A 13,391-nucleotide genomic window follows, 5' to 3' on the forward strand; every position below is an offset into this window, starting at 1 on the left:
CGACTTTGCCATGACTACGATATCGTCGGCAAACCGAAGGTGAGTGATGTATTCGCCGTTGATGTTGATGCCAAGTCCTTGCCATTCCAGGAGCTTGAAGGTGTTTCCATTACGGCAGTAAACAGTTTCGGAGAGATAACGTCTCCCTGCCTTACGCCTCTTTGCAATGGAATCGCCTTCGTGCTCTGCTCCTGTACTCGGACCGACATGATGGTGGCGTTACTATACAAATACTTCAACACTTCGAAGTACCGATAGTCAATATGGCATCGCTGAAGAGACTCAAGCACCGCCCATGTTTCCACCGAATCGAAGGCTTTCTCATAGTCCACAAACGCTAAGCATAATGGTAAGTTATACTCTTCGGTCTTCTGTATAACTTGCCGCAGCGTATGGATGTGGTCTATGGTACTATAGCCTTTTCGAAACCCGGCTTGTTCGGGAGGCTGGAAGTCATCAAGTCTGTGTTCGAGACGGTTCGTGATGACCCTTGAAAACAGCTTATAGACATGGCTCAGAAGCGTGATGGGTCTGTAGTTCTTCAATAGGCTGTTATCACCTTTTTTGAAAAACAGCACCACCTCGCCTCTATTCCATGTTTCAGGCGTTTTGCCCTCGTACAAGACGGAATTAAAGAGCTTCTGGAGGACTTTAAGTACCGGTGTTCCACCCGCTCTCAGAAGCTCTGAAGTGATTCCGTCTTTGCCCGGCGCCTTGTTGTTCTTAAGCTGCTTCAGGGCCATCCTAATCTCGTACAGACTGATGTCCGGGATATCTTCGGTATAATATCGGGACAGCTTGGCTCTTGGATCTCCTACCAAGCTGTCGACGGGCTTTGCGATCGAAGTGTATAACTGTCCATAGAACCTCTCGATCTCGCCTAAAACCTCCGCTTTGCTCGACGCTATGCTGCTATCTTCCCGTTTCAGCTTCGTCAGCTGGCTTTGCCCAATAGACTTGTCCTTTGCGAACACTTTGGAGCCTTGGTTTCGCTCAATAGTCTCTTTAATACGGTTAGTATTAAAGAGACGCAGATCATGTCGCAAGGACTTAGATATATATATATATGTCTATTGAGTTGCCTATATGACTTCGCGTCATCGGGAGACTGCAACTGTAGCGAGCGTCGTTCAGCCATGAGGTTTAAGGTTTGCTCGGTCAATTTCTGAGGTCTATCTTTACGGCGGGGTCTAAAAAACTTAGACCCTACTGTGTGGACAGTTTCCACTAGCCCGTCGTTGATTTCGTCCACTGAAGCCAAGTTCTCTAGGCAAGCAAAGCGGTTAGAGAGCTCGAGTTGAAAGCTTTCGGGGTTTTGAACATGGGCTCGAGTAGGTCGGAGCGTAGACTTCATCAGGCTGGACCTTTCAAGTTTAATATTGATATTCAGAGAGCCTCTTACGATTCCGTGATCACTACCGGTCTTTACCCTGTTGATCACAGAGACATCGCTGAATATCCGTTTCTTGTCGGTCATGATGAAGTCTATCTCGTTTCTCGTGGAACCGTCAGGACTCATCCAGGTCCATTTCCTGTGAGGCGGCTTCTGGAAGAAAGAGTTCATCACGAAGAGTTCCTCTCTCTCCAAAAAGTCGGCCAGCCTCTGACCCCTAGGGTTCCGTTGCCCATACCCAAATTGCCCCACTCTCAACTCATCACCGCTTCTCTTGCCCAACTTTGCGTTGAAGTCCCCCATAACAACAGTAAAGTAGGTTTTAGAAGTATGTATGGCCCTACTTACGTCCTCATACATAGCCTCTACTTCATCATCGGAGTGTGACGAGGTCGGTGCGTATACCTGAATGACCTTCAGCGAATATTTTTTGGATATTCTGAGTATTAGGTATACGACCCTGCTCGACACACTGTCGATGGTTATTATGTTGTTTATGAGGGACTTGTGAACGAGAAACCCGACACCACCTTGGGACTGTTGGTCGCCCTCCCGGTGGTAGAGCAAGTTACCAGACTTCAGGGTTGTCGTGTCCTCCCCCTCTCTACGGACTTCGCATAACCCTACACTATCCCAGTGTAACCTGCTCAGTTCCTCTTCCAGCTCGCAGATCTTCTCGTCAGTCCTCATAGTGCGTATGTTGTGTGTTACCAGGGCCAGTCGTCGTCGGGGTGGGTAGCCGGATCTTTGCCGGAGATTCTTAGCACCCCTGACCCCGCTAATGCCCTGACCGCTACCATAGCCAGAGCACCGGGGGTCGCCGGAACCTCGGGGCCGTGGTTTGATTGTGCTCTGCATGATGGGGGGTGAATGCCATAATCGCCACGCTTGGCAGGCGGGTTGGCAATCGCAGTCGAGTACACCGAATTTGAGGGACGCTGCTGCCCGTCCACCGGTGGTCTTGGACGTAGTTTCAGGACATATCCGGGTCCTGGACGTAGTTTAAGGACATACCCGGGTCCTGTTTTGTTTTGTTTTTTGTACAATAAAGTGTTTTACTACTACTACTAAAATATGAAAAAAATACTTTTTTTTAAATTCCTCTTCACGCTTAAACTGCTGAACCAATTTAGTTAAAATTTGGTACACAGATAGTTTGAGTCCCAGGGAATAACATAGCATACTTTTAATCTCAATAATCATCCCTTAAGGGTGTGAAAAGGGAGGAGGAAATTTGTATGGGGATTCAATAACCGCTGAACCGATTTAGATAAAATTTGGTATAGAGATCGTTTGAGTCCCAGGGAAGAATATAGGATAGTTTTTATTCCAATTAAACCTTAAAAATGAAAGGTAAGGTGTAGGATTGTATGGGAAATCAATAAACGCTGAACCGATTTCTATGAAATCTATGTCTACATCTTTGATTTAGTTGAAAATGATACTAAACTTGACTTAGAACCTAAACTTAAAGAATTATTAACCTCAAACGTCGCAGACGCTTAACCCCCCCCCCCCCCCCCCCCACCCCCACCTGCATCAAAAATCTGGGTGGCTCCACTTCTTAAATCCATCCTTGGGTCCTAAGGACCAATCCTGCTAAAGGAAATCTCTTGTTCATGCAACGCCGTGGTTGACCTTTTTAGGATTCCGTACCCAAAGGGTAAAACGGGACCCTATTCCTAAGACTTCGCTGTCCGTCCGTCCGTCCGTCCGTCTGTCACCAGGCTGTATCTCACGAACCGTGATAGCTAGTCAGTTGAAATTTTCACAGATGATGTATTTCTGTTGCCGCTATAACAACAAATACTAAAAACAGAATAAAATAAAGATTTAAATGGGGCTCCCATACAACAAACGTGATTTTTGACCAAAGTTAAGCAACGTCGGGAGTGGTCAGTACTTGGATGGGTGACCGTTTTTTTGTGAATGTTATTAAATATTTATCATCCAAAATCATCATTTAAAAGTCAATTCTACCAGCAAACAAATCAAAATTTGCATTTGATTACTTTGCCTCACATGTGGATAAAATGCAACTTTGCTATTCGTTTTTGAAGTGCAAAGTAATTCTTTCCGAGCTGGTGTGGTGAAAAGTCATTTGAGTGAGGGAATGATAGGCTAGGCCAAATTCGCTCAGCCCTACGGTGCCCTACATTTGGCGATAGACATCAGTGATGAGAAAACCGATGCAAGGAGGAGGAGGCAAGGCTATAGCTATGGGCGACTATACATGACATGATGATCCAAAAGTTAAAAAAATCATATTTCGAAAACTACGAAAAATCGGCTAACATACATGCGGTATCTACAAAACATTTTCAGACGTCAAGGTTTGGACCACCTGTATAGCAACTGGGGCCCGTGGCATATAAAATGCATCTGATGAACTCCCATGCTCGCGGCTTCTCGGTCAATTTGGGGCCCCTCTTGGTCCAGGAGCCTGTGCCATTTTGCCAGCTCTATTGACTTGTACCTAGTCGTTGTTAGAACACTGGTTATTTTTCATTTCGGTGGTAAATCGGCAGTAGAAGTTGGTAAGCATGTTTTCAAAATTTACTGAAAACAATTTTTATTGTTAATACAACACTTAATTGCTTCTGCTCTGACTGTGACCACTGAGGAGTTGTAAGATACACCGTTTGAGATTTAATAGGTATAGGTACCAGTTGCTCTTCCGTGAAGGAAAACGTGGTGAGGAAACCGGACCAATCCCTAAAACAGTGGTTCTCAAATTGATTGGGCTTCGACCCACCTTAAAAAAAACTGCCAAATTAGAGACCCATCTCTAGGCCATCTTAACCTCTTGGGGTTCAATGTCCTAATACTAGTACAAATTAGCTCCAATGAAATTTAAATCTTAATGGAATGGAATAGAGTTGCTTTTATTATGTTTCGTTCGATTTTAAAACAAAACGAATTGAACTCTATTTTCTAATACCGTTGATTCAAATTCGATTGCCAATTTTCCTTGTATGGTGGGCCGCTAGAGGTTAAATAGGGAGCATAAAATATTATGAGCATCTGCTGTCAACCCGATCGGTTGGCATGTCGTCTTATGTTTCAGGGGCCCTGAATCAGGGCCCACTCAAATTTGGCTCGCGAGCTATAGTTTGAGAAACGCTGCCCTAAAAGGTATAATTTTTCCTCAGGGTTAGAAGGTGAAATGGCAACCGTTTTCATAAAAACCGGTACCTGTGGCTGTGGCAATCCGCCAGGACACAACCGGGGAAGCGGTAACTACGTGAGATAAACAGGGGGCAAAGTGGGAATCGTCTAGCCACGTGTCCGGTTCCAAGTACCGATCGTTCGTGTCTACTTCTATATCGATACCTATCCCGGCGTTCCCGTCGCTCGCACAATGCGAGTAAACAAACATGCTACCGCTCTTGTCGATGACAACTCCAATCCTATAAAACCTATGCTACCACGGAGCAAGGAAGAGAAAGATGTGGCAATAGAATTTTCCCTAACCGGGAGCTAAAATGGCACCAATATATACCTATAGGTACCTACGCGTATTGTACGGGTCATAGGGTCCCAAAAGGAAAAACTGAACTTACAGGATCACACATGTGTTTGTCTGTCTGTCACAGCCAATTTGCTCCGAAAGTACTAGACTGATTGAATTGAAATTTGGTATGTACACATAGGTATGTAAGTCGGTGATCGAAAACAGACGAAAAATCTAAATAAATTAATTTCAAATTTAACGATATTTTTTAACAATTAGGTTAATAAAAAAAGTTTGGCTAATAACATTACGATACAAGTGCGAAAAGTAGGATATTTGCAACGAGTGGCGATAATTTAAAACAAGCTGAAGCTATTCCTCGTGAAGGTATAGCTTGCAGAGCGACACCGCACGCTGTGCCCTCATGACAACTTCCACGCCGGGAGCTAGGTGAAGAACCCCCCCAGGTTCCACCCTATTAGGTTGTCTTCTCGGTTTTTTATGGAGGTGGTTGTCCTTGTCCTCTCGGACGGGCCGGGGGAGTTGCCACTGCTAGCTGATGCCGGCGTGGCATCTTAACCGGTCCATCATTATTAGGCTCTCTGCCTAGATTAAACGGGTCCGGGGCCGCGGTTTTATACAGGACAGCGCCGCGCCATTCCTGTGTAGTTAAGGCAAGCTGCTCTGCCCAAAGGCCCCCCCAGCGAACATTCCGCAGCTCGCTCCCTCTGTGACAGTTTTCCTTGTTCCTCAAGCCTTGACAGGAAATTGGCAGCACCGGTAATAAATTCTTGGGGTCTACCAAGACCCAAGACATCGCTTGTTGTTGCCCCCAGGGCGCATCGTTCAAGAGTCTCTCGGACTAACGTACCGGACGTACCGGACCGAAATAATGAAAAGGGCCCTGGCGCTCTACGTTTCACGTGGCAGCTTCCCGTACTAACCTATAGCCTTCTTTCTTGAGATGGAACCTGCGTACAAACAGATAGACGGATGGGCTATCTATTAAGCTTAGTGCTTAATAGGGGCGGTTAATTGAATACATTATATAATAATAATACATTGAACATGACCAAATTACGCAAAATTTCCATCGCAGAGGCCGAACCATTAACTTGAGCTTAAAAGCACAACCTCATCCAAACATTCTAAGCTCCATCCTTATCCGAGAGCTACAAAATTGGCGCTCAAACGGTATGCGAGGCAACCTGTTCTCAGGGGGGCGAGTCCCTCCCTCCCCACTGCGCTCCCCCTTCCCTCTGCGTCCAGTGGCAGTGCCTTCCGAGACTCGGGCGCAAGTGGGAGCACAGCGCACGCGCGACGGTGTTTTGACAGTTTTTTCAGTGATTTTAAGTGATAACCAAGTGTTCGGATTGCAGTGGTTCTAGTGCAGATTCTGATTTGATACTGTGTTTTGTGAATTGATATTCCTTTGATGTTGTGTTAAACTTTGGAGGTTGGTTTGAGTTTCATTTACAAAATTATTATCAGAGCTTTCTGTTAGCGTGATGTTATGTACCTACGTAAATAATAACAATTGCTAGTGAAATGCGAGTGTTCATTACATAAATGCATTCAGTCTAATTATATTTATTGCTGAGAAATGGTAAAAGTCGCGGGAATCAAACCCATAACCGCAACCTTTACAGTTGAATTGGATCGGTCATTTCAATAGTCAATCCTAGTGTACTTACATCTCTGTTGATTAACGAAATGTTATTAAGTTACTGTTGTTAGTGTTACTTATAAGTATTTACCTATAAGTACAAAATATTAATTTACCTACTAAACCTATGATTATTCCTGTTACTGAGGCAAACATACACCGAGAAATATTAAAGATAAACAAACTAGTAGGATATGTAATTATAATGAAAATTAATACTTCCTGGATGAACATACGAGGATAGCTTATTTTCCTACGACTGAATCTCCTAGCTTCCCCTAATTTGTTTTACGCCTTTCTGTGCTACGCTCTGTTCATTAAAATCCTGACAAGTTTTGAAAAACCCTTAGGTACCGTAAAACGGGGTGAGTAGGTTTCGCGGGGAGAGTTGGATTATGAATGGGGAGAGAAGGTTTGAGAGGGGGGTGAGAAGGGATTTTAAGACTACTGCTACAAAAATAATGTATTCCAATTATAATGGGGCTATAGTAATACGCATAATAAAAAAAAATCGATCCAACAATCTTCCAAAATCACCTTTGTATGAAAAACCCTCTCACCCCAAATACGAAGCACTACGGGGTGAGGTGGGTTTTCCTCTTTATCGTCAAAGTTATGAAAAGGAACTACCCAAAAACCGAACCACTTATTATATACACCATTCAGTTTTCACATGTAAAAATAAAATTTTATCGAGGTTTGAAAGTCAAATTTCACCCAACTCATCCCATTTTACGGTACCTTATATAAATGTGCAGACTATGTAGAGGTTACCTAGTCTGCATTTATACTTACACAAATGTTTGTAGTATTTTAAGACAAGCTAAAAGGGATTTATACTTTATCATGAGAAACTCATGTGTAAGTAGTTCAAATAGAAACCATCAACTGGTTCCTCGATATTTTTTCTGCAGTAATTCCTTGGGTAGGTAAGTAATTTTAGAATTAAACGAAGGAAAGCCTGCTTGTGCTTTTGTCGTCTGAACTGAAAAGCACGTAAATAAAATAGGTAGGTATTTATAGGTACGAGTAGTTTTACATGTAATTAAGTATGTAAAATTTATAAGAACTATTGGTGCAATAAAGAATATTTACTTAGGTACTTACTTACCACTTACTCAATCAATGGATACTATCTACTACATATTCTGTGCAATTATATTTACCTATTTAGCTAGGCAGGTCAACAGTCAAAACTATTACCCGATCAATTTTGATTCCCTGGCTTGAGAGTGTCAAAATATTTATACGTTTTTTTCCGGTAGAAGCGGTCGGTATATTATTTTAACGTTAACTTAGAAGTTTGATTTTTTCACAGCTTCAAGGGGCTGTAGACCTAAGTATAAGGTTTTAATTTCAACTCGATGCCTCCACGCGTTCCCGAGATAAAGGCTCTTGACAGACAGACGGACGAACGGACAACAGAGTGATCCTATAAGGCAGCGGTAGGCAACAAGCGGCCCGCGAACATCTCACTTGCGGCCCGCAAGCCTCCCTGGCTATGTAATATTGTCAAACGACAATGTCTGATAAAGTCATAAATATCAAAGTGCGGCCCGCGTCATCTTCGGTAACTACTATTTGGCCCTTGGCTGATAAAAGATTGCCGACCGCTGCTATAAGGGTTCCTGTTTTTGTTCGCGTTCAGTTCACGCGAGCTGTTGGACTACATTTTTAGTTGAACTACAGAATAGATACCTAATTGTAGGCGGTTCCGAAATGCAATAGGTAATTAATAATAAATATATGTCGTTAAATTCTTAAAAAAAAACATAATATAAGTATTTCTAGAAGACAATAAAAGAAGCGTGAACGACGGGGACAAGTTTGCGTACAGTTAGCATAAAATAAATATTGACAGCCAAAGTGCCCAAATATTTACATCGCAACCTATTCTTATTCCTAATTCCTATGGTAGAGTCTGTGCGGAAAGAGAAGAGTCGTAGAATGTATTGGATCCCATACATTTCACGACTCTTCTCTGTCCTCACTGAGTCTATATAAGTGAAGTGTGTTGTAATATAGGCGATCTAGTTCCAGGTAAAAAAACCTGATTTTTTCTTTGTAGTCGATATATTTATTTTGGAGCTTAGATATATCTACTTATACTTTTTAACCGACTTCCAAATCCCAAAGGAGGAGGTTATCAATTCGGTTGTATGTTTTTTTATTTTTTTTTTTTTTTTATTTTTTTTATTTTTTTTTTTATTTTTTATGTTTGTTACTCCATATCTCCGTCATTACTGGACCGATTTTGAAAATTATTTTTTTGATTGTATGTATATGCATACAGATTGGTCCCGTTTTTGTCAAAATCTAGTTCTGATGATGGGATCCATGAGGAATCGACGGAACTCCTCAAATCTTAAAGGCATACATATGGTGATTTTTGTGTTTTTATCAACAAACCAAGCATATACATTCAAAAACGTGATGAACATGAAATTTGATGAAGTGGAACTGCTGATGATGATCAGAACGGAACTCTTCAACGACGCATAGTTCACCTTTGGCGATTTGTCCTCTTCGTTATGTTTGTTAAGCAAGTTAAGTTTTTAAGCCACAATTTTATCAAGCTTGAGTTCTGATGATGGGATCCATGAGAAATCGAGGGAACTCCTCAAATTTTAAAGGCATGCGTATAGAGATTTTTGTATTTTCATCAGAAAATCAAGCATTTTCATTAAAAACTGTCGCATTTGATGAAGTGGAACTGCTGATGATGATCAGAACGGAACTCTTCAACGACGCATAGTTCACGTTTGGCGATTTGTCCTCTTCGTTATGTTTGTTAAGCAAGTTTAGTTTTTAAGCCACATTTTTGTCAAGCTCGAGTTCTGATGATGGGATCCATAAGGAATCGAGGGAACTCCTCAAATCTTAAAGGCATACGTATAGAATTTTTTGTATTTTCATCATAAAATCAAGCATTTACATTAAAAACTGTCGCATTTGATGAAGTGGAACTGCTGATGATGATCAGAACAGAACTCTTCAACGACGCATAGTACATGTTTGGTGTTTTCGAATTTCGATTTTGACTTGGACTGGGACCCGGACTCATACCCGGATCCGGTTCGGACCCGGACTCGGACTCGGACTCGGACCCGGACTCGGACCCGGACTCGGACCCGGACTCGGACCCGGACTCGGACCCGGACTCGGACCTGGACTCGGACCCGGACCCGGACTTGGACCGGGACTCGGACCCGGACTCTGACTCAGAGACCCGGACCTTGACCCGGAAAACCACTATGATACCTAAACTAAATAAACCACTATGATTACCTACCATAAAATGTGGGTATGATGATGCCAAACCCCTCCCGCTCAAACTCCCGTACACCGCACCGCATGCGCCGTTAAGTGGGTTAGGTTAGGTTTGAACTGCGATCCTCACAGAACCGAACAAAAGTGGGTTAGGTTTGGTTAGAACTGCGAGTCTTACAGAAATGAAATGCTACTAGAAAAGTGGGTTTGATTAGGTTCGAACTGCGATCCTCACAGAACCGAACTGCTATCAGAGAAGTGGGTTAGGTTAGGCTAGATAACTACGACCCTTACGGAAACGAAATGCTACTAGAAAGTAGGTACTGGTTTTACCTCCTTTTCTACATAGTGCACCATCTACCATAATCTTTCACCGGGCCCCATAGAAGTCGGTTTTTTTTTCTTAAAAATTATGGTATATCAGATACTCGACATTATTTGGAAAATATTTATAGGTATGTTTTAATGCAATAAAAGTACGTACCTAATCTAATATAAATAAAATAAACATTATAACGTAAAAGTAGAAATAATTAATTTATACATAATATATTATACTGGAATTAGAATTTGGACCATAGTTGTAAATTGTGGACTAAAGTTACCTGAGTTTACGGAATATCAAAAATTTATTGTTACAATGAGAAATAAAACCATTAAAGAGAATTGAAATTGCATTAACGTTTAAGGTTTCGTCACACAGGCGCATTTTCCGGGCGGGGTGTGAGCGGGACGCGCCGCTTTTACCTTTTACATATAAACCGCTCAAGCTTCGCCCGGAAAACGCGCCTGTCTGACGGAACCTATAATGCTTTAAACAGTTCCAGTTATGAGCTATTGAACAAAGCAGTAAATATTACTATTCGTACGTTACGTACGTACTTTACGTACATTAGTTGATATTGTATATATAGCAATTACGTAGAATTGTCCGAATATTACATAAGAGTTGTTCTTCACATTCGGGCTACTTAAATTTTGTAACAATGTGTACAATATCTAATAATATTAAATCACAATATAATTTGAAAGTAGAACGTGTATAGGATCTTGATAATTTATGCAGTTCAGTATTTAAGAGTAGATGGTGACATTCAAATACAACGGAACCTCCGCTTATGTGACTGGGTCCCAGCCTACATTTAGAGCTAGCTTTTAAAATTGAAGGCTTTAGGTAAAGGCCGCTTTACACAAGGCTTCATTTAGGTTTAATTAGTATGCTACCGTAGCATGGGATGGGATTAAATAGCAAAACTATTTCCATTCAGCATGTTAATTCAGCATGTTGTTGCTATTTGATAAAAAGTTGATTAAACTCTATTTTTACGTTTTTTGTTAGGTTATTTTGATATTTGCTAATTCGGACTAGACAGTATTGGTATAATTCGGGTAAATTAGATTAATATTGACAGTGTAGCGATTAGCGTGAAATAATTTGAAAATTGATTGAAACAAAAATGTCAATATCGTTGATATCATTCCTACTGTACTGACAGTGCTTGATCGGCATAAAAATATAGGAAACCCCGAGTTGGAAGTCAGTTAAAAATATTGAAAGTACCTATCCCTACATACAATACTTTTGATGCTTTAGTTTGTCAATAAAATTAAATAAAAATAAAGTGTGAGGAACATACACAACAAACAAATAATTCAAACCGTTTTTTTGATCAATGGAACTCAAAATCAAATAAGTACCATTTCACAGTGTCCAAGTGAATTTAAAATACTGTTAACAATGTTCCTTAGGACGCGCAGAACTTGTTTGCGCCGGGACCAAACCTGCGCCAAAGGTTGTCAGGGAATACATATTGCATTAGTCGTATTATGTACCAACAAGGTACTAACAGTACATTGAACGTTCCTATATAAAATGAAATACATACAATCAATGCGCAGACGATCAAACTTATTAAATGGTCAGAAATTCAGAATGCTGATCAAACTGCGTAAATGGACAGTAAGTTGATAATGTACCTAATGATAAATAATCTCATAGAATCTATGACATAGATAAATGTCAAAGATATTTTATATTTGAACATTTGTGGAGTCGTTTTCAATTTTTGACATGCTGCTCCGGAATGATCAATGCCATAATGAGTTAAGATTTCTCCACGTGGTTCAAATCGATAAGATGGCGATTGAATGCAAATGGTCCAAATGCATCCGTAACGGATTTACTAAAGTGCCCATTGTGCAGCCCAAATCTGTTTCACACAGAACAACCTTCAAGAAAAACGGCTCCAGTCGACAATAGGGTTCAAAATGATGTTTGACTTTCTCAGCTAAGCCGGTTTGTAGTCGCATCGGTGAAATAGAATATTGACAAGAGCATGTCAATTTAAAAAGAAATAAATGCTTCCTAGATGTTAATGGAATTGGTGTTTTAGATTTAGAAGAATGCTTCGTCTGATAGTTCGTAAAGATGGTTCCACCGATTCATACAGGTAGTTTGCATTTCGTTTACATATTCATATTAAAATTATCTATGTGCTAGAAAATTGACTTCATTAAATGCTTAATGATAAATATTTGCTTAGTTTTTAAATATCGGTGTTATTTGCAGGCATATGAAGTAGGTTGTTCTGTTCACATTCTGTTGAGTAAAGTTTTTAGCTATAATAAGGTACCTATTACTTTTTCTGACTATAATAATAATGATCTGATCTGATTGTAATGGTTATATTGGACTGTTTTATACTTTTTATATTTTTTGTTTAGTTGACTATAAGTATTATTTAGTCAAATATTAAATTTCTATTAAAAAGTGTTCATAGGTAGGTACCTAGTATGCGGATCGTAGAATTAGCTAAAAAGTGAGCATAAAACATTTTTACAATGCCGAATTTCCACCAAAAACGCACAGACGAAACAAAAAACCCGCCAAAGTTTAAATTAGGAATTTCTACAGTGAAGATCGTGCAGTAACTCAGACCCGCGCGCATAGCGCGTTGACGTTCGACTTCGGACATTTTTGATCTCGGCCGCGGCGGCGCGCGCGCTGCTGGATTCTTGGCGATAATTTGCTTAGAAATTGCTTTTATTCGGCGACACTTTTGGTATCAAAATTTCATAATTGCCCATTTGCAGTGTGGTTTTTGTGTACCTTAATCATTATTAGTAAATGAAAGTCCTAATTACTGGAATTATTTATTCCCTTAAAACATTGTAACATACATCACATTATTTTCGAAGTTTATACCCCGAACCGGAGTTGCTAAAAAAGTACGGCCTAAAATTTAAGTCCTCTTTATAAATGAATCTACACTAACACTCGTTGTACTTGTTGGAAAGGGATATGTGTGGAGATGTGAGATTAATGTGGATTCATTTCTACTATTAATGCTATATTTAGTCGCAGGTGCTTACTACATTACATGGTTAAAATTAGTTTCCGGAAACATGAAATGATTACAAGCTTTTATTCCATGTAAGAATTACTAAAATATGTTATGGTCGGTTGTTCTTTAAGGTTATCTGTTCTATCGCGGCATTGCGGGGCAGATCACGTACACAAACGTATTATTTTTGCTCATAAAAAGCAGATTTTATTGGCACAAACCATCCAAGTCTTGACCAGGGCTAATTGAGCTTCCCTCTCCTTA

At 40.6% G+C, this 13,391-nt stretch overlaps 1 protein-coding gene across 1 annotated transcript in view; it reads left to right on the forward strand.

Moving 5' to 3' along the window:
* The first annotated feature begins 5,926 nt into the window (after positions 1-5,926).
* Positions 5,927-13,391, forward strand: part of LOC134665470 (protein dachsous) — a 328,769-nt gene continuing 321,304 nt past the window's right edge. Inside the window, exon 1 of the mRNA XM_063522448.1 lies at positions 5,927-6,303. The gene's annotated coding sequence lies outside the window, so the exon portion shown is untranslated. The remainder of the gene's footprint in view (positions 6,304-13,391) is intronic.

The sequence above is a fragment of the Cydia fagiglandana genome, chromosome 1 (genome assembly GCF_963556715.1).
Source record: "Cydia fagiglandana chromosome 1, ilCydFagi1.1, whole genome shotgun sequence".
NCBI lineage: Eukaryota > Metazoa > Arthropoda > Insecta > Lepidoptera > Tortricidae > Cydia > Cydia fagiglandana.